Below are 21125 nucleotides of genomic sequence, written 5' to 3' on the forward strand. Positions count from 1 at the left end.
TGGAGATTGAGTTTTGCAGCGAAATTTTAAGATTTAAGACGTTGTATGTGATTACAAAACACATTTTGAATTCTTCCTTGTGCTCTTGCTTGAACTCTAAAGTTTGAGGCTATATGTTCTGCTAAGAGTTCCTGTAACAGGGGGGCGTGGCCAGCAGCTGGAGGGAATGGTCGCTTCTTAACGCGGCTCCTGGCCCTCGCCCGATAATCCGCCACATAGATCCGATTTCTGACCTGGGACCCCTCGGAGATCAAGAGATCCAAAAAAGAACCTGAGGTGCCTCCCAGGGCCACGAATCAGGGCGCACGACTGGCCCAGTGAGGGAGAACAAGCCGATTGTTTGGAGATCCCAGTCGCGCACAAGGAGGCGCCCGCCGCGGAGACCCGACGCTGAGTCACTCTAGCCGCCGGAGCTGGAGTCGGGACCGGGCCCGCAACACCTCGGCCTGCCCTTTCACTGCCGAACGGAGCTCATCGGAGGTCCCCTGCGGCACTCTGTGACCCGCTGCCACACCTGGGACCCAAACGAGGCGCACTGACGGAGAGGCTCGCAGACGCCCATAGCTTCGGGGCGGTACCTACGCGCCGCCCCGGCTTCTGGCCTAAACCACCTGGGTGATCCGGGCCGAGATCCCTCCGCCTCCCACATTGACGGTGGCCCCACGTCCTGATTTCCACGCAGCCCTCCACCGCACTGGAGATATAGGTGGGGGTGCTCCATATTCTACGCTGGTGAGTTATGTCCGGGCCCCGAGGAGAGTGACTCACTGCGCTTCGCCATATATGCGCGGGGAGTACCGGCCTCGCCCCGTGCTCAACAGTCTGGTCCAGTGCTCCGGCGCGGGTCAGAGCTCCGGTGGAGGCGGCGGGGGTGCTGCCCTCCCTTTGCAAATACATTAGTGTCCGGGGCTGGAGGTGGACGCTGCCGGGCCTCCTCACACGACGCGGCTTGGGCCTCGGCGATCGCTGTCTTGAGCTGGGGCTGCCTGGGACGGATCTGGGGGCCCCTAGACTCCTCATGCTGGACACCTACACTGTGCTGGAGTGGAAGAGACTGGCTGACCAGTTGGACGGGCATTGGATGTGCTTGGGCTGGGGACCTGGAACCTTTGCGGCTCTCCCCTGTGCGTTCCCTGTGGCTGCTCCACTGCTAGGCCACTTGGACTGCGGCTGCGGTCGCCATCAGAAAGGGTTCCTGCTACCGCGGTTCGCTTTATGTCTGCTACTCTAATGGGCTGGTACTGCGGTTCCTACTGGCGTCGTCCAAGGGGGCCAAGTCATCGACTCAGAGACAGATTAACAAACTCTCCTGGGGCAATAAGGGTGACAATAAGACTGTGACTACATCTGGAGACCCGAAACTCACGTCCCCCTCGCCAGGAAGAAGGACTCTCACACTGGAGGACGTCATGGAGGCAATCGCGGGGGTCCGGTCCTCCCTAGAGACCCGAATTGACTCTGTTAACATTGAGGTGACCTTGCTAAGAGCGGACCTGCGGAAAATGGACACGAAGGTCAAGGACGTCGAGGTCAAAACTGCAGCCGTTATCGACGATACGTCCACCCTCCAGCAACAAGTTGCCCAGCTCCAGAAACAGCAGAAACAAATGGGGGATCTATTGGATGATTATGAAGGGAGGGCGAGATGGAACAACATCCGTATCCTGGGCATTCCGGAAAGAATGGAGCTGCCAGCAGTGGACCTATTTGTTGAGGACCTCGTCACGAAACATCTTCAGCCCAAAAACCTCTCCAAATATTTCTCTATTGAACGGGCCCACAGAGTCCCCGGAGGGAAGGTGAAACCGGGGCCCCCCCTGCCCCATCATCGCGAGGGTCTTCAACTTTAGAGATCGAGATGCAATCCTCCAGGCGGCACGCTCGGGACCGCCTCTACTCCTAGAGAACACCCGCATCACGATCTTCCCGGACTTTACTATGAAGGTGCAAGCACAAAGACGCAGCTTTCTAGAAGTCAAGCAAGCCCTCCGAGATAAACATAAAATATTCTATGCTCTTCCCTGCCAAGCTGCGAGTAGAAATGGACGGTAAAGCCTGGTTCTTCCTGTCGCCAGATGAGGTGTGGGACTGGCTGGAGGGCTGGCGCCAGGTCGTGAGGTCCTCGAAGAAACGTGACACCCCGATGACCATCCAAGTGATAGCAACATGCCAGGAAGCCAGGAGTTGTTTACTGGGACCAACGAGAACGGAGAGGGATAATTCTTTACCACGAGGGGTTCGGAGGAGTTATTGTTCAGACCTTGCATATCTGATCCACGCCTACCAGGCGGAAACTGATGGAGGTGACAGGTTGCAGCTACATGCTATTTTCTTCCCCTTGAGGGCCTTTCCCCGGCACAAACTGAGAGAACACAGTGAACCAAATTGTATATTTTATAATATGTGAATAAGCACTGAGTTGTGGGCTGTTTTTGGTACAGACCTTGTTATGTCAGATTATTCTACTGCTAGTATCGGGCGAGCGGCTTCAACGGCTCACCAAGTACCCCTGATATGGTTGGGAGGGCGACAGGCACTCTGCCTAGTTGGGGTGTGGATAGTTTCGAATCCGCGGGCAGGGAAGCAGGGAGGGGGGTTGGGTGAGGGGAGGGGGACTTTTACAATTCGTTGTTGTGTTGTGGGGTTTTGTTGGCGCTTATCGCAAAGTCTTTCCTTGTCACAAGTCAACTTTCCTACTGGGTCCAACCGCGGAATGTCAGCTTCTCCGAGGGCTACCTACCCCCCGAGACATCCAGGTACCCCCTGACATTACGTTCCTAACACGGCCGAAACCTGGTCACGCATTTCACCTTCCCTTGGTCATAGACACAGACCATACATCCAATACCACTATGCCACAAACCACTTCTAGAACCATCACGATAATGTCGTGGAATGTTAACGGACTGGGGCACAAAATAAAACGGAGTATAGTCCTTCAGTTTTTACGGCGCCACTCCCCAGACATTGTATTCTTGCAAGAGACTCACCTGGTGGGTAATACGTGTCAAGCACTCCAAAGAGGCGGCTACAGATTATTAGTTCATGCGGGGTTCACCTCTGGATCCCGTGGTACGACGATTCTGGTTAAGAAAAATCTAGCTCTAAACTACACAGCCACATGGGCCGACCCACTAGGCCGTTTTGCATTAGTTGAGGCTACCTGGGATGGGCGCCCCTAAACCTCGCGTCGATCTACCTCCCACCGACCCTAGGACGGGACTCCCTCAGGGAGCTAGGCCCCCGACTACTGGGCCTGCCTACCGGTGCACTTCTCACAGGGGGGGACTTAAACATGACGATGAATGACGAATTAGATCGTCACCCTAAGCGCACCTCCCACAGACATGACACTAACCTGTCAAACTTCGTTCAGGCAATGGGACTCGAAGATATCTGGCAACACTACTACCCTGATACGCCTTATTTTACACACCATTCTAACGTGCATAGAAGCATGTCCTGTATCGACTACTTTCTCTGTCCCGCAACAGACTTAGATTTCTTCACTCGACCTAAGGGCCTTCCTCGTGGTATCTCGGACCATTCTCCTATCACAGTAGAACTCACGTATTACCGCCCATTCACCCGAGGTCCCATAATTATCAATCCTTGGCTCCTCCAGATTCCTGACATTAACGACAGCCTGATAGAACGGACCAGACACTACTTTGAGGAAAACGTGGGCTCAGTGGGGTCCGCAGTCACAATCTGGGAAGCGTACTTAGCTGTGATTAAGGGTGAGGCACTAGCCCTAAAAATGGGATACTTACGAAAACACGATGAACAGATTTCTCAGGCGGAGTCTGACCTTCTTAGTCTCGAAACATCGCATAACGCAGCCCCCTCGGTCGAGACAGCACGCCGCCTTAGTACCCAACAGCTAGTATATAAATCCTTGGCTCAAGAGAAGGCGCAGGCCCGCTTACTCCACACCCGACACCGTATATATGAGCACGGGGACACTGCAAGAAAGATGCTGGCGTGGCTGGAGAGACGGAAACAGGGATCTAGATGGGTCTCTTCTATAGTGAGGTCGGACGGGTCCAAGATCGTGGACCCACAGGCCATCGCAGACGCCTTCGCTGAGCACCTGGAAACAGTCTACACGGCGAGAGCATACTACTCCTCAGAAGAATCCAGGCAATTGTTAGAGGAAATGCGCCTACCCACCCTCTCAGAGTCCGACAAAGAGACAATAGATGCCGACATAAATGTAGATGAGCTCACCACGGCAGTTTTTAGCGTTAACTCTGGCAAAGCATGGGTCCAAATGCTGTTCCCATTGAGTTCTTGAAAGCCATGGCCTTAGAAACGGTCCCCCATCTGAAGAACATGTTTGAAGAGAGTTGCGATAGAGGTATCCTGCCCTCCGCCCAAAGGCTGGCCTCCATAGCAGTTATCCTCAAGCCTAACAAACCATCCTTTGATTGCGGTTCCTATAGACCGATCTCTCTTATCAATGCAGAATCTAAGGTCCTGGCCAAATTATTGGCGGCTCGCCTGTTCCTCGTGCTTCCCTCCCTGATTCACGATGATCAATCAGGCTTCCTCCCGGGCCGCAATACGGCCCTCAACCTGCGACGAGTCAATAACGTCCTAAGTCGGCAATCCACCATGCAACATGATGCCGCCATTTTATCCCTTGATGCCACGATGGCGTTTGACTCGATCGAATGGTCCTATCTTTTTGAGGTTCTTCGTAGATTTGGTTTCGGCCCCAAATTTATCCAATGGGTACGACTTCTGTATACCGACCTATTGGGTCAGGTGCGGGTCAACAATCACACATCTCGCCAATTCCGACTCCACAGGGGGACCCTACAAGGTTGCCCCCTATCACCATTATTATTTGCCCTCACTCTGGAACCCTTGGCACACTGGGTCCGTACAGACATGTCTATTAGAGGCCTCCAGTGGAATGACGAGGTATTAGACAAAATTTCTCTCTATGCCGATGACATCCTGGTATATGTAGCTTCCCCCCGATCTTCGATTAACAGCCTTTTCCATGTCCTCACTAACTTTGGGAAATATTCGGGCTACTCGATTAACTGGTCCAAATCGACACTTTATGTGTTGCACGGCCCTCTACCCAAGCTGCCCAAGGGGTTTCCAATTACGACGGCTCCGGATGGTTTTAAGTACCTAGGTATCTTCATCACGCCGGACCCGGTGGTGTTCCTGGACCGAAATCTAATGGGCCCCCTGCGAAGGCTGCACAAGGACGTAGCACATTGGCGCTCTCTTCCACTATCACTTCCTGGTAGAGCTGCTCTATTTAAAATGCTAGCACTCCCGCATTTCCTATACGCCCTGAAAAACTGTCGCTTTCCAATCCCAGATTCCTACTTTAATGCTGTGAAGAGTGACATACGTCAACTGCTGTGGGACGGTGGGACGGCCCGCATAGCCCTTCATAAACTCACCCAGGGCTGGTATGACGGGGGTATAGCCCTGCCCAATTTGCGACTACTACTGGTCGTCGCAACTAGTGGCCATCAATCATTGGACTCACGGTTCCCCCCTAAATCCCGCCTACCTTCTTGACAAGAGTCAGACCCGGCGGGAGGGCTACCTGGGGGCCCTATATAGTAAACCAACCTGGAAAAGGTACGTTGGGCCCCTGGCACATACGATTGCTATATGGCACAGAACCAATAAGTGTTTGGGATGGTCGCATAAAATCACCAAAGCGACCCCTCTATGGTCGAGGCAGCAGTTTGGTTCCCTCTGTTTTCTTCAGGGTTTCGACAAATGGGACACGATTGGGATTTCCACAGTGGGCGACTTAGCACACAGGGGCAAGTTACTGACCTTTGCAGACCTACAATCCAAATACTCTTTAGCACCAACAGAACATTTTCGATATCTTCAAATTAAACATGCCCTTCTCACTGCCATCACCGACCTTACGTCCATACCGGAGAGTTCCCCCCTGGAGGATAGACTACTGTCAGAAACTCTCCCCGAAAAGGCCATATCCCTCACCTATCATAAGCTTTGCAACAACCTCCCTAACACCTTTTGACCCCTACGAAATAAATGGGAGGAAGACATGGGGCTTCTAGAAGAGGAGGAATGGCGGGCAGCCTTAATGTCTCCTAGGGAGTCGGCCATCAACCATAGATTCCGACTAATCCAACTGAAAGTCCTCCATCGAGCCTACATGTCTGCTCTCACACTAGCCAAAATTGGCAGGCACCCTGACACATTATGCCTTAGAGGGTGTGGCCAGCCGGGCACCTTCTATCACGTCCTGTGGAACTGCCCGGTGGTACAACAATTTTGGGAGGGAGTCTTACATAAAATGAGGGCTTCTTTGGGTAAGCCTATTTCGCTATCCCCAAAAGAGAGTGTCCTTAACATATGGGGGGGCTTCTGACCTGCATGAGTTGGAATTGCAGTGGGCGGCCATAGCCTTCCTGTTGGCCAAACGCTGCATTGCTATGAAGTGGGGCTCCCCTGAGAGGCCTCTAGTGGTGGGTTGGGTGGCTGAGCTGGATCGTTGCATGCTTGCTGAAAAAACTGTGTATAAGATTAGAGGTTGCCCCATGAAATGGGATAGGAAATGGGGACACTGGAATAAGTTCCGGGGTGAACTGTGTGACTCCCCAACGTTTGAACTGGCAATTCCCGAACTTGGCCTCAATTCCTGAAATGCTTCTCAAGTTATTCATGTGAACATGACGTAACCAGATTCAGATATATGCTTTTTGTATGTGACTGATTTATTGACTTTGCTTTCTTTTGAAATAAAATGTTATGTTAAAAAAAAAAAGTGCCTGTAACGGAACAAGATAAATTCTTGATTGAATAATACGTGTGTGTTAATGAGTACAGTGAGTTCAAGTCTGTGAATACATCTCTGAGTGTAGGGGAATCACTGGAGGTTAATGCTGGTTTATTCATCAATTCTACTGATGCCAAATAGAAACTATGTTCGTCTTACACAAAAGAGCATATAGCAACACATCATAATGGAATAAATTAATTTAGCAAGTTATTTATTCCCCTTTCCCTGCTTCTGCTACTTTTCTTCATATGTTAATGGAAGGTAAGAGACGCAAAAAAATATTGCTTCCACCAGTGGAGTAACGAATGTGAGCCCCCATGCACAGTACATGGAGGGCCCCCCAAGCCCAATAAGGAGGTCTCAGACCAAGGCCCTCTCACCTGTGCACAGTGCCGGAGGGGGGCCCCCTGAGCTCGGGCACCACCCCACTCGCCCTACCCCCGCACCACAGAGGCTGCAGGTGCTAATGTTATGCCACTGGTTGTCAATGGATCTTTCGCACTAGGTTAGTAGAAACATGATAGTTTTAAGAAACTGGGATAACAGCAAACAAGAACCATTCCTTAGACGGAGCTGGATTTCATTGCAGGCTTAGGCCTTTCCAGGCAGGGATGAATGCTATCTTCTCTGGAGCACGTTTCTCTTTGGCTCAATTTGTAGCTTTTCCCTGCTGAAAATAGGATATGAGCTTCTTTTTATTTGATTTTAAATGGTTTCCCCCTTCTTTTAGGATGCACTTTGAATAGATGTGTTGCATTGCTTTCAACGTTTGTCTTTAACAACCTGAGCAGCTGCGAGTGGCTCAGATGTCTTGGTGGTTCTAGTATGAATGACACAGGCCCTGAATCAGAGAGGTCATGTTGTATCTAAGTGAATGGTTGGTACCATAGTTCATCACTGCAAATGTATTCCAGTGATACACCAAAGGTGCCAGTGTGGCAGAACTTTATGTTTGAACACATCTACTCACTGGGACAGGAAATGGGTGTAGGATGGCAGGGATATCTGCAACTGCATGTGAATACCCACACACTCACCTGGTTTGCATATTCTCTCCATTGATTATCACATTCTCATCATGGATAAGGTCAGGGATTCAGTTCTGCAAAGAGAATGATTGAGGTGGTATCCTTGACGACAATCGAGTGGGGTCATTATAGGGAAAATGAGGCTGTAGGGGAAAAATTTCTAGGTAGAAAAATGTTTTCATAGTGGAGGTAAAAATGAACCCTTAAACGACCACCTGTACGATTACAGTTCATGTCTGCATGTGGATTTATAGAGTCTTCTTTTCAAGAAGTAGAAATGCTAACTTATGAGGGTTTGCTCGGGATTCTGTAGCTGATACAGCTTCCAAAACTATTACTGGAACACACTGTGAATGTGATCATAATGTCAAAGCAGGAGGTTGGAAATTTAAGCAAATATTAGATGAAAAACTTAAAGCGTGTATATAACGACATTTTACCTGGAGGTTTTGTGAAACAGGCCCACAGAGTTATTACTCAATTCAATAATTCTGTAGCTTGCACTTTCAAGACGTAAATGGAATAAGTTTACTTCTCAGAGTTATAAATCAATGCATTGAATATTTAGCATTTCCTGGTTCACTATTTCTCACTATTTTAATACATTTCTCTACATTCATATTTTATTTCATGTTCTCTTTCTGTGCCTTATATTTTCCTTTTTTTTGTTTCTGATATGTATTGCATAATAGTTTAATTTTGCATTTATCTCCGTTCTATGGCTTTATCACCTGGGGCCAAAAATATTTTTAGCAGTAATGGTGACTTTGTGGAGTACACTGAGCTTACAAACATTTTTACAGCGCCTCATTAATCCCTGAGGTAAGGACACACAGTAGAATACATGTTTCGTGAATGAATAAATTATGACAGGTCTGGTTCCACGTGCACCACTTCCTGCCTGTTCCAATTAACAGCTTTCACGAGAAATAATGCCACATTTCTCACACTTTCCCCTAGACTCGCAAAGCTCATAAATAAGCTAAAGAGGTTACAAGGCTGTAGTTTGTGGACCACAACACTGCCTCCCGTGGTGGCAAAATAACATGGTCTGGTCTGCTGCTCAGAGCCTCATTCCAAGTGCCCCAGAGTTCCTGACAGAGGCAGGCTACAGGAGTTTACTGGCCGCATTAACATGACATCGAATGTAAGGACACTGCAGCTGAAAGCAAGTGAAGTCTTCGGGTGAAAATATTTATGTTATGTTATGTTGATTCATTGAGCGCACTTGTTACCCATGGGGGTATCCAGCTTCTTGAGCAGAAGTAAAATTAAAAAAAGAATGGAAGGGAAAATGTGGAAATTGGTCTGGAAACTAACTTCTGCATGTTATTCCCCAATATCTCATAATCAGGAATGCTCCCCTGCTATCCCAGATTTGCTGATGACCAAGGTATCGGTAAACGCTATCGGCAAGGGAGATACTGGGTCCCTTTCTGGCTCTTATTATGGGCTCTGAGTCTCCTTATAAAGGAAGTCTGGGGGCGTGGCTTGGATGGCAAGGGAGATGCTTGCCTAATTCAGCCGCTCCGTCTGACCGGGAGGGAAATCAGCAAACCCCCGAATTTTCACCAGAGCATCTAGAAAAGAAAGTACAACCAGGATGTCGAAACACTAGCAGAAGAAGATGGTAACAATCCCATGAACAAGTGGGACGGAGAAAGCAGGAAAAAAGAACCCTCGGCGACGGCGACTGGAGGCTGTATGGTAGGCACAAGATGGCACCACAAGAACGAAACTGAAACTGCCAGCAGCCTCGTAGCCCCGCAGCGGGGCGGAAGGAGGAACAACGCGCTACACACAACCTGGAACAAACGGGCAAATGTGGGGACCAGAGCAGAACAGGACGTAAGGAGCAGATAACAAACAAATAAGAAGTTGATCAGATGGGGGCAATAGGGCGCGCGTCACGGAAAGACCAAGAGGGCTATTATAAAGGAAGGAGAGGGCTACAACAGGGGCGGTTCAACAACTAAGGGCAAGCCAGCCCATGGGCGACAACAGAGACAAGAAAAGGGGCACAAACAGTAACTGAAACAGAGGGGAGTACACACCAACCACAGTAAGCAACGGCCGCCATCTTGGGAGGGCGCGGCACCCGTCAGCACGGTTACAAGGTAGGCGACCAGCGGCGGCGAGCAGCGGGGGTGATAAAGCCAGCCAAGCACCAAGCACTACCAAGCACTGCCAAACACAAGACCCTGCAAGCCGGCGGCACGACCGCATGGCAAGCAGAGCTGAGGACCCCCCCCCACAGTACTCCCGAAACCAAGACACAGAGCGACCAAACCGCTAAGAGGACAACAACAAGATACAGGGAAAAGCCTAAGCAAGGCATAAATCGACAGCAACGTAACCAGGGGGGACCATCAAGGAGGGCAGGGAGCGCAGAGGTGCAAGAGGTCAGCGGATCTAAACACAGTTCTTGATATGCTCTGAGAATTTCTACGGTCTGAGCCAAGAGCAACAAGGGAGTCACTGGTAGCAAAAGGACAAGAAGAGCAACACAAGGAAACAAAAGGCCTTGAGAAGAAGTAGTCACACAGCAAGACCGTTCGAGACCCTCGATCCCCCCCAATTCTCCCACACAAAACAGGTCGAGAGGCGCGCCATACAGACACACGCTCGTCATACCAGTACACCACCGCACCAGGGGGAGGACAAAGTTGAGGAGTCAACCAAGAAGAGCGGTAGGAACCGCGAACATCACGCGGCCCACCTCTCAGCTCCCATCACTAAGCCAAAAGAACCAACACAAGCCTAAACGAAGAAGAGGAGGACACAACAGACCTCTTGAACATCAGAATCTGCACATACGCAGGCACAACAAGGTAACAAGACATCACTAAACAAAAGAGTCAGTACTTAAGGCACTGGAAAGCAGTCACGAAATACGCCAAAGAGACCAAAATAAGCACCTGACGCAAGCAAGCGAATACATCCGCAGCATCATAATTGGTAAAAGTACCATAGGGAAGCCCTAACCGTGGAAACTAGACGCTCTCTACAAGGGATAACAACAAACAAATACAGTCCCATCGAAGCAACACCTAAGGCAGTAAGAAGATTTGACAACAGTTGAACAGAGGGCTGGCAAACATGGCAGGAAGCGAAACAAAGGCTCAACAGCAATTAAAGAAGAACAGGGGAGAGCCTGTAATAACAGACTCGCCAATAAAGCATAAACCGGACATGAACATCACACTGGACAGGATATTGAAAAAACTAGAGGACGTTCATGACCTGGCAAAATTCGCAAAATAGACTACTGACGCCATACAACTAGAACTAGCAGCAGTAAGGGCAGACATCCATCCCATGAACAACAGACTGAAAACGGAAGAACAGAGAATTAGCGACATAGAAGATGGAGACAAGCAGGTCGACAAGGACATAAAAGCCCTGACAAAAGCCACAGCAGAACTGCAAAAGCAGACTGCGGAGATGGAGGACAGAAACAGAAGGGGGAACATATGGATCCTAGGTGTCCCGGAGAGGTCGGAGGACAAGGCAGGATCTTGTATGGCATTCATTGAGGACATGCTGCCGAAGATAACAAACCTCAAATTTGACCAACCCTTCGAGTTAGACAAAGCGTACGGAATACCAGCAACGAGATCTCCCACAAAGACAGGCCCATGACCAATCATATGTAACCGCTAAGATCACAGCACACAGGCATCATCTTCAGCTACGGGAGGAAGAACCAACATATATTCTGGAATGACCAAAAAATAATACTAACACAAGACTACTCGAAGCCAACAGTAGACGTCAGAAAGCGCTTCTTGGCCTAAGAGACAAATTGCGCAAGAAAAACATCCTCTTCTCCTTCACCGGGCCGACAAGGTTTAGGACAAATGACAACGGACGAACACAAACATTCAAAGAACCAAGGGAGCTAAACAGATACCTGGATGGACTGTCCCGACAAGAGATGGAGACCTCCCAGACAGGCACCAACAAGAGAAGGGCATCACCGTAACTGACGGTGGATTGAGAACTGAATTGGCCGAGCAAGGTGATAAGGGTAACGTACTGTACCGCAACACATCTTCCTCACAACATAGTGACCTCATTGACACTCAGGGAATAAAGAAAGAAGCACCCGTGCATAGCCCTACGGGGCAGCTCATAAACGCCAACCCATCCATCGCTCACAAGGAAGAAAAAGACCTCCATATACTTTTTCGGTGAATGAACCTGCCGACCGGTTGCGAGGGGGAAGGAGGGAGGGGAGACTGGCAAGTTTGCAGACCGTTAAATAAAGGGTCTCCTAATGACTTTATATATTTAGACCTTAGACTGTAGTGAGATCTCAAGAGGTATCCAAACCAAGAACAAATATAGCAAACTCCCGGGGGAGACAAAACAGCGATCTTGTCATCGCATGTTCAGCATACCATGTGTTTACAGGGGAAGGTGGGCAGGGAGGGAGGGAGGGGGGTGAAGTGGGGGGACTATTCAGCGGATTTGTCTTGCTTTCTTGAATATTTCCTTTTCTTTTCAGTCTATTCTTTCCTTTTCACATACAATCTTCTGCACAGGGAACGTCAGTACCAAACCAAGCACGGAATACGATAGACCAGAGTATGGGGCTGCGCCAGGCTGACCAAAAGAACACGGAGTGGGGGGACGCAAACCAATGGTCAGGGGGACACAAAAGACAGGAACTAGATACAACAGCGCCCTACCACCATAGGCTATGACACCCACCAACAAGATTAACCTGTGCTCTGACCTAAAGATAGTCTCTCCGAATGTGAAGGGCCTTAACCACCCAGTGAAGAGAAAAAAGATACTTGATTACCTAGCGAAAAGTAAAGGAGACGTCATACTACTACAAGAAACCAAACTGTCCCTGAAAGACACCAAACAAGTGAGAGCCAACCGGATCTTGCAGGTGACGTGCTCACCGGCGGTTGGGAAAAAGCAAGGGGTTATAACACTAGTAAACAAGAGATCCGACCGGTCTATAGAATCACACCAGCACGATGACACAGGCAGAGTACATGTCACACACTTGAAAAGGGGGGAGCAAAGAATCCACGTGATCAACATATATGGCCCTAACACAGATGACGCAGCTTTTTGGGAAGGAATATCACACAGATTAGAGAATATTCAGTAGAACGACCTCACGGTGGTGGCAGGAGATTTCAACATAGCCCTTGACCACATATTAGACAGACAATCACACTGCCACTCCGAGCCCTCAAGCGCTCACACCACCTAAAACAATATATGCACCAGATTCAACCTCAAGGACCCATGGCAACTCCAACACCCCGTCACCAGGGACTACACCTTTTACTCCAATCCACACAACACGTACAGCAGGATAGATTACATACTAATCACGGGACCACACACACACTTAATCGTACACACAGACATAACCCCGAGACTGCTGTCAGACCATTCGTGCATCAGCCTCAAACTTAAGCGGCATACACAATGAAGACATCCGTAGAAGAAGGCGCTTTAACAGCGACTTCTTGACCAACCCAGACAACAAAACAAAGATAGAGGAGGCCACTAAAGAGTACCTCAAATTCAACAACACACACGACACAGCCCCCAACATATTGTGGGACGCAATAAAACCGACAGTAAGGGAGACATTAATCAACATCAAAGCCAAACTCAACAAAAGCGCAAACCAGAGACTGAACCAACTCGAAGCAGACATTAAAAGACTAGAATCAAAGCACGCCAAAGTAGTACATAGCCCGGGACTACTGACAGACATCACAACGAAAAAGTACGAGTATAATAAAATACTGAGCGCGAGAGCAGTGATGTGGGTTAACAAATACAAGGCCATCAATCTCTGTGAGGCAAACAAAGCGGGCAAACTGCTAGCCTCCTACCTAAAGCGCAAACTGAGACAATTCAACTTAACATCCATCACAGACTCACACAATAGAATACATACAAAACACGACGGAATCCTACGTAAATTCCAAGAGTTCTACCAAGAACTCTACAGAAACGACCATACTTTAGACCTAGGGGAGTGCACATAATACCTAAACAGGCTTGACCTACCCAAACTGATGGAGGTAGAAGCGCCCAGCAAGGCCAGGAAATGAACACGACCGGAATCGAAATGGCCGTCAAATCTCTGAAGGACAACAAAGCACCAGGCCCAGGCGATTACACAGCCAACTTTTACAAAGCGGTGCTACCCCAACTGGAACCCACAATGAAAAAGGTGTTCAACCATCGCGCGGATATGGGAATAGTATCCAAAACCATGTCTGAGGCAAATATAGTCGTCCTTCCAAGAGACGGCAAAGACGCACTACTACCCAAAAACTACAATCCCATCTGCTAATTAATGTGGACTGTAAAATATACACAAAAAAACTGGCAGCGAGACTAAACCCCATCTTGCAGAAAATCATAAGCTCCTCCCAGGTAGGATTCCTTAAGTCACGCATGTCGAACGACAATACTAGACTCCTATGCCACGTACTTGAACACACCAGCAAAATAACAGATCCAGCTGTGGCTATTACCCTAGACACCAAGAAGGCATTTGACAGAGTCTCACAGACTTTCCTGGAAAAATGCATGCACTCATTTAACCTCAGAGAGGCTTTTATACGGAAGGTCATGGCTCTGTATGAAGACCCCAGGGCTTCCATTATAGTGAACGGCTCACTCTCTGAGCCCTTTAAACTCCAATGGGGAACGAGACAAGGATGCCCTCTATTCCCCTCACTATTCCTCTTAGCCCTGGAGCCCCTGATCAGAGATATTAATGCTAATAAAGAGGTGAGGGGGATCAGAATCAAAGGCGTAGATGTCAAACTAGCTGCATATGCGGACAACATCCTTATAATGACGGAGCAACCAGGGAGATCCATACAGGGCCTGAGGGACAATATTGACACATACTCAACTCACTCAGGATACAAACTAAACAGGGAGAAATATGAATGTAAACCCCTCAACATACAACACCACCATAGACAACCTAGGGAACTCAGGACTGACATGACAGACAGGGTTGATTAAATACCTAGGGATACAATTCGGCAACAATCTTAAGTCATCTCTAGACCAAAATGAGAAGACATTACTAGGGAAAACAGAGAACCTCCTGGAATTCTGGTCGCCCAAGTTCATAACCTGGTGGGGCAAAATAGAAAGATTAAGATGATGATCACCCCAATGATTAACTACCTGTTAAGCATGCTGCCTCTTATCCTTACGGATGACTTCCACCGTAAGATGGAAAAACAAATCACGAAATTCCTGTGGTGGGGGAAAAAAGCATGAATAAGTATGAAAAAACTAAGGCTAGACAAAACCATGGGAGGTGTAAACCTAGCGGACTACAGAACCTATCAAACCGCCTTCATAGCCAAGCAGGGAGCGTACTGGGTGGCACCACCCAAAAGGATACACATCAGTATGGCAATCAGTATAGAGAGCCTTCATAAACAACCAGAACCCGATGACCCTACTGACAGCCAACAAACACAAGCACGCAGCCAACCCTTTATTCAAAAACACAAAAATAGCACTACTCAAAGTAGACAAGAAAATGTAAACCAGTCCTAGGAACTCGAAATGGGAATCCCTATGGGCTAATAACAAGATTAAATACGGGGGGAGATGCCTGATGCTGGACATATGGGAAAGGAAAGGTATCTCCTTCCCAGCTGATCTAGAGGAGGAAGGGAAACCAATGCCCTTTGAAACCCTAAAAAGCAAATATGGGCTACCAGACATCTAGTTCTACAATTTCTTAAAAATAAAAACAGCTTTCACAAAAGCTAAACTAGCACAGCATACACCTTCACTGCCCCAGTATATGGTGAGACTAGACAAGCTAGGGCACCAGGTATCACACCTCTAAAAAAACTCCTACGGCCAGGCACCACAAAAATTAACGATAAAGCAACTGCATACTGGACAAAACAACTCAGCACCCCACTAAGCTAGCGTAACCTGGTCCAACTCTGGGCATCACCCGCACACCACAAAATATCCCCAATACTATTGCAGACAACATTTTGGCTGCTGCACAAGATATACCGGAACCCGACTCGGCTAGCCGCGACAGGCCTCAGGGCAAATGACACATGCTGGAATTGCAACACAGAAAAAGGGGACCTGGCCAATCTCATCTTCTATTGCCCCAAAATTAAAATATTTTGGAATAAGATATTTGAGTTCATAAAAAGAGCGATGGGGTGCACACGAAAGCCAGAGTTCGCTACCCTCACCACCGCATTCATAACCACACCTCTAGACTCACAACATTGATTGATCAATGGAATAGAAAACATGTTATATATCTCCATGCTGACAGGCACATATTAGCAATGGGGTAAAAAGCTGTTTGAATTTTTGAAACAATGTTGAATTGGAACTTGAAATGGTCCAACATGTTTAAATCCTGGTTTGAGCTACTCGGTAGGTGAATCTGGCTCAAGTAGCAGGCTCAAATGAAAATAAAAAAACATGTATGGTAGCACATGACTATCTTACAGTCTCCAGAGAGCTATCAGTGTGGGAAGGTAATTCGCAGACATCAGCCATCCTCAAGAGTGAAGCCCATGCCACAGCTCTCCACATTTCATGGACTACCATTTTTCAAACAGATCAATGAACTAACGAAATTAAGGATGGATTTTGGTATTTGTGTTGATTTGCATTTCCATAGATAATGTAGGTGACTTGGGCTCTTCTTCAGTTAGTGACACTGGGAGCTGAACATGGAATCCAAAGCACACAGGGTACCACAGTGCAGGAAAAAGAGAACGTGACAATAGAATTGTTGCTGGAAACATGATGTCATAAGGCAGAATCAGAAAGAAAGTCTGCAACTTTGTTATGAGAGTAACATGTTCGACCTGGCATCCTTGGCATGTTTTCCCCTGACTGTTTGCCTTCATATCTCCTTTTGCTGACTTTGATGGCCTTAGGGCTCTGCATACTTCACTCCTCCTAATGGGTGCTAAAGTTCTTGTGCTCTTTCCCTAAAACATGGTAACAGTGGCTTATACCCCATTGGTTTATTTAATGTACTTGTAAGTCCTTAGTAAAGTGGCACTACCTGTGTGAGGGCCTGTAAATTAAATGCTACAAGTGGGCCTGCAGCACTCATTGTGGCACCCACTCAAGTACCCCCTTTAAACAAGTCTCTGGGCTGCCATTGGAAAGCCTGTCTGTGCTGTTTTAAACAGCCATGTCTAGCTGCCACATTGCACCTTTTGCCAGGCCCAAACCTTCCTTTTGAATACATTATATTTCACCACAGGGCAGGGAGGATTAGAGGCCCAGTAGCTTTCCTGCACTGAATTGTGTGCTACTGTGGTGCCTGCTGTCATTTTAAAAGCCAGCCCTGCCTTACAGGCTGCTTTTAAATTGACATATTATACAAATTTGACTTTGGATTAAAAGGTGCCTCCAAAGTACTAATCTACCTTATAAGTCACCCCTAAGGCCCCCCCTAAGTGCCCTAGAGTTAGAGTACCATGCAACTATACACGGGTACATTATTAAAGATGTTTTTAAGCCTTGGTGAGTGAAAAACTGCCAATTCTGTTGCACCCATTGTAGTGAATGGCTCTATAGATTACCATTGTATTAAAAAAATATATAAATATTGATAGGAGCTGTCTAAAAATAGACTTCAAGCTATCAAAATAATAGTTGAGATAAATCCAACAACTTGCAACTGATTGCCCTCTCCTGATTGGCCAGCCTTTCCCAGGCTGAGCCAGAGCTGCTTGATGAGGTGTGAAGTGTCCTGTCAGAGTAGACAATGGATTTCCTGTAGATGAAGGAACTTTAGCTGCAGAAGCCAAAAGGCAGGAAGGCGATGCAAAACCGGTCTTCAAAGGTAGATTGACACTTTAGGACAGCACAGGCTAACCCCCACATCTTGCAAAACCCAGCCATTTAGGAGCCTCAGGAATTAGATTAAGGAAAGAGTTGAAAGGGGAATGTAAGTAAAACTTAGCCACACCAGTAGGTTCGCTTAGGCTAATACAGCTACTCTAGAGAGATGTCCGCCATGTTGGATTTTGAGATAATGGTGCTTTCTGGGACAAGAATAGGCCACACCTGGGTGGCACACCAGATCCCATTGGTCAGGGGTGCTCCGGCTTGATGCCCATAAACTGTGAATAAATATGGGAGAGCTACATAGCTCCTCAGATCTGCTGCCTGAATAGACAAGAAGACAGACTGCCCTGATGACTCCCTGGCCTGCACCAAGAGGACTGCACTCACCTGGACTGCGTGGGACTATGCCTGAATAAACATATCTAAGGAGTGGGCTACCTGAAAGCTACAGGTTAACCAAGCCCAGCTGCATTATCTCCACCAAGAGTCCCCATCCTGGCGTATGAACAGTGGATTTGTACAGCTTTGGCCAGGTGCATCATGGGAAAAGTAGTCCAGGCTTCCCAAGGACCATTTAGGAGACTCTTGGATTTGTGTTTTGGACACTTTGAACCCTCAAGATGAACTTTAGGGAGATGTTCCAGAAGTTTGGAGAAAAGCTCCATAAGGTGACTGACCTGATGTCGAGACTCAAGCCAGCTATCTTCAACCACAATCTGGTCTGGATATCTGGTTCATCCAGCTGAAAGCTCTGGAGCTCCAGACCTACAGGTTTTTACAAGGGAATCGTAGAAAGTCATGCCGTTGAACCCTCACTGAAACCAGCCTAAAGAATTGCCTTGCTCGATGTCAAAATGCTACAGAAAAATTACTAAGTATTAAAGTAAAATTTTGACAGAGGCCTCCGGATTAGTGTATCTTATTAGGGCTCCATCACAGTTAGCCTCAAACTTTGGCTTCGTCCCAGTCAAGCGAGACCGGATGTCCAAAAATTACACTATATGTTTTTAATCATATCTCTGGTTCCCTACATTGGATTTTTCATTGTTTTGGTGTCTATTAGTTAATAAAAATATAATCTATTTTTTATAAATTGGATATGGATTTTTAGTGTGTGTTCTGTCTTACTTATATAAGGTATTGATGTTTTGAAAAGCTTTACACACCTGTCTCCTAAGTTAGGGTACATTATTTTAGCGTTGGCTTGTGCCTCACACTGACAAGGACTTTTGTAGAACTCGAGCAGTACAATATAAGCATTGTAAGAAAGCTCATAAAAAACTTTAAATTCAGCACAGAAGACAGCAAAAGTCATATTGTCATTTTGACAACAGATATTTATACCAGGTCTCAAACAGCATAGTCGATGAGTGTCCACAGAGTCTGAGATCTCCTCTTCCAAGGTCTTTCCCCCAAAACATTCATACTCCAGTAATACACTTGGTGGTGCTGCTTGAAGACCACTGTATGCATGGGTCTTCCAGCACCGCCACAAATAACTACTTGAGGGTGCATAATTGAAATAACAGGCATCAAAAAGAGCCTTGGTAGTGGGGAAAATGTGCCAAATGTCAACATATAATTTTGCCAGGGCTCCAAAAATCCTTCCAATAATTTAGATGTCAGATTAGGCAGGAGTAGCCCGTCATATGCAGCAGATATTCTGATAGAAACAATGCCTGAGACCATGATTTGGAAGAGGGAGTGCAAACATTGAATCTCAGTGACATTTTTTGTGGCATTTATGTCAAACATAGTGTCTGAATTTTGAAATCACAAATTCAAACATATTATACGCTAACATTGTCAAACTATTGATTACCCATTCCTTTGTGTGATTTTCTAAATTAAAACATCACCATTTTAACCTTGGTTGAAGAAACACTGAAACGATGTGGCTAATTTCCCTATCTCATTAAAGCGCTGCAGCATTCAAAGCAACACCAATCATTTGCCCATAATAAAGAAATGTACCTTTGATATGTTTTAGAGTGTACTAGCTCTAAAGGAGGCACTGCTTGACTACCCAATACTGTCAGGCAGCATAATAGATGATACTGTGCTAAATGTATCACTGTTGGGAACACTTGGTGGCCCCATGGGCATAGCTTAGTCAGTGAGATTCTGTGAGTGTGAATCTCAATTTTCCCAAGAAAAAAAGCAGTGGGCCACAGGGTGAATGGGTGAGATTCCCAAGGTTCAGAATGGACTGTTCCCATTAGGATCAGGATAAACACAGATTTCCATTAGCGGGCCACTAAGGCGGATTTAAAGTTGCCGTACTGGGTACTCCGTGGTGATGGTGACAGCGTATCCTACCCGCAAACTCAAGGTCCCGATTTTGACCCCTGCATACTGCAAATTTTATGCCAATAGAGTGACATTTACTCCATCAGTGTAAAGCTTCCTTCAAAAGCACAATAGAGAAGGAGTCTTTAGAGGTAAGCCATCCAACTATCCACAATACTGAAAATGAATGGTTGGATGGCTTTTTATTAACTGTCTGTCAACCCCAGGTATATCGCGGCAGTCAGAAACAGTAAAAAAAGGAAAATGACTCCCACACCAGGGGAGAAAACTCCCATTTGTCAGTGTATTTTTTTTTTAAAGTAAACTCCCACTTTAGGAGTTTGTTTTTGAAAAATAAAACACTTTGCAGACATTTGACAGGCAGCCATTATGTTTAAAGGAGCCAACCATCAAACTGTTCCTACATTCCAGCAAATGTATAGAGATGTCCACGGGGCCAGTGTCCAGATCTACATATTTGCAAGCAGAGTTGCTGACCTAAAGTCCTCCGCCACCCCATCTGCCAAACCTTGAATCAGGCCCTCAGTTTAGAGTGACTCAATGGGTGAAAATCAATGACTTTGAATGCTACCTCAAGTGATTGCTAGTGATCAGGCAATTTTCAAGCATTTGTCCCTTCACCTTTTGGGCATTTGAGTGCCAATAGCAAGCCTGAAATCTTGAAACTGACACAGCTTTCCAAGCCTACTACTGCCAGTGTTTGCAACTTCCAAAAAGTAGTGAATTTGCATCCATTCAAGGACTACTTATATGAATGGAGAGCTATATAGTATATAGTACTATATAGTATTACGTTCCAGATTCAAAAAAAGAATAAGTTAAAACCTCTCAGTAAAGTCAGGATGATGAGAAAAACCGATAAAGATGGGCAGTCCTGAGACCCAACTACCAAGTTAAGAATTCATTTATTTGGGGGTTGTCACAATCCAACACTATCCGGATCCGGCAGCAGATGGGTAGGCAAGACGGCAATAACACAGGCAGCAGGAACCTCACTCACTAAGGCTCCCCCTGATCTCATACCTGCCAGGTACTGTTGACACCTATGTACTTTAGCTAGTAGGCAAAGAATGGGTGTACAACAGGTAGTACAACTTGTGTGCTTTTTTTGAACTGACACT

The 21125-nt window shown here is 47.0% G+C and overlaps 1 protein-coding gene across 1 annotated transcript in view; it reads right to left on the minus strand.

Moving 5' to 3' along the window:
- The window catches only part of ASIC2 (acid sensing ion channel subunit 2), a 1943108-nt gene that overhangs the window by 305140 nt on the left and 1616843 nt on the right, over nucleotides 1-21125 (minus strand). The gene's annotated exons all lie outside the window — the stretch shown is intronic.

The sequence above is a fragment of the Lissotriton helveticus genome, chromosome 5_1 (genome assembly GCF_964261635.1).
Source record: "Lissotriton helveticus chromosome 5_1, aLisHel1.1, whole genome shotgun sequence".
NCBI classification, from domain to species: domain Eukaryota; kingdom Metazoa; phylum Chordata; class Amphibia; order Caudata; family Salamandridae; genus Lissotriton; species Lissotriton helveticus.